The following is a 1,311-nucleotide window of genomic DNA, read 5'->3' as shown; positions in this document are numbered from 1 at the left end:
CACAAATAAAAGGCTTAATTTTTCATGTGAAAACTACTATAGTGTGACTTGGTTTTCAAAACATTTCTCAAGACAAGCTTTACATTTTTCTTACAATGCGTTGCATCGAGCGCATCATGATATTGGATGATCTACCGGAATATTGTAATTCAGCAAATTTAATATAAATAGAAAATGCAACAAGACCACTCGCATTATTGAAATACTGAAATACCAATTTTATTCATCCATGAAGTACTTAGATATTACAGCAGTACTTAGGTATGCAACACACTTACGAAATATATCTATTATCTCCAACTGACACAGGTTGGACTGATACATATCAAGGTGGTGCCACAGGGTACATCGCCTCATCCAAGCGAGGCCTCGCATGTGCATGCAAAGGTTTAGCTAGAGTCAGTTCTTCCGACGTAGAGAGATCAATCTTCTCCTCGTTGGGTGGTACGCTCCATGTGAACCCTTGAATCAACCTTCCCAATGCCATTATAGTCAACAGTGTACCAAGAGTCTGGCCTGTACACGAACGCTTTCCAGTAGAAAAACTTATGAACCTCAAGTTGGGTTCTGACAAATCTACTTTACTAACATTTTCACCCAAATGGCGCTCTGGATTGTATTTCAAGGGTTCTTCCCAGGTCTCAGGGTTACGACCCAGTCCGGTGCGGCTCAAAAAGACATGGCTGCCTTTTGAAATGAAATAGCCACCCACTTCGATGTCTTCTAACGAAAGGTGCGGCAAATTAAACGGAACGTGAGGATGGAGCCTAAAAGCTTCTCTTGCACATGCCTTCAAATAATTTAATTGGTGAACATCTTATTCTTGAATCCATCTGTCTTTCCCTACAACCCTGTCTATTTCCTCGATGGCCTTTTGGAGAATCTCAAGTTGATTAATCATTTCTGCCAGTGTCCATTCTGCTCCTGCCGCAGGACCATCTACTCCAAAAAAGAACTCCTAGATAACAAAATTATATTAAATTAAGTACGTATTGCCATGTTACAAATATTTAAGCAACAGAAACTATCTTACACTGATTTGAGCTTTGATCTCATCTATGGACAGAAGTGGCTTCCCACTTTCATCCTTAAGTGTTATCATAATGTCAAGAAGGTTATCTACCTCCTTTCTCTTACCATCTTCCCATTGTTTGATACTGTCTTCTATGATCGGATCATGGTATTTGTCAAAAATGTTCATGGAGCTTCTTACATTCTTTTCATGGCTATCAATATCTAGACCTCTCAACCAGGGCATGTAATCTGATATGCAAAATGCAAACGTGTGTTTGAGCACGGTATAAAGAGCTT

General features: G+C 39.5%; 1 pseudogene; it reads right to left on the bottom strand.

The window, feature by feature from the left end:
• Window positions 1–325: 325 nt before the first annotated feature.
• LOC111385394 lies at window positions 326–1,303 on the bottom strand (annotated as a pseudogene).
• Between the last annotated feature and the right edge of the window lie 8 nt (window positions 1,304–1,311).

This window comes from Olea europaea, unplaced genomic scaffold (genome assembly GCF_002742605.1).
Source record: "Olea europaea var. sylvestris unplaced genomic scaffold, O_europaea_v1 scaffold31494, whole genome shotgun sequence".
In the NCBI taxonomy this organism is placed as follows: Eukaryota; Viridiplantae; Streptophyta; class Magnoliopsida; order Lamiales; family Oleaceae; genus Olea; species Olea europaea.
The sequence above is the reverse complement of the archived record's forward strand: the minus strand, read 5'-3'. Positions and strand labels throughout refer to the sequence as shown.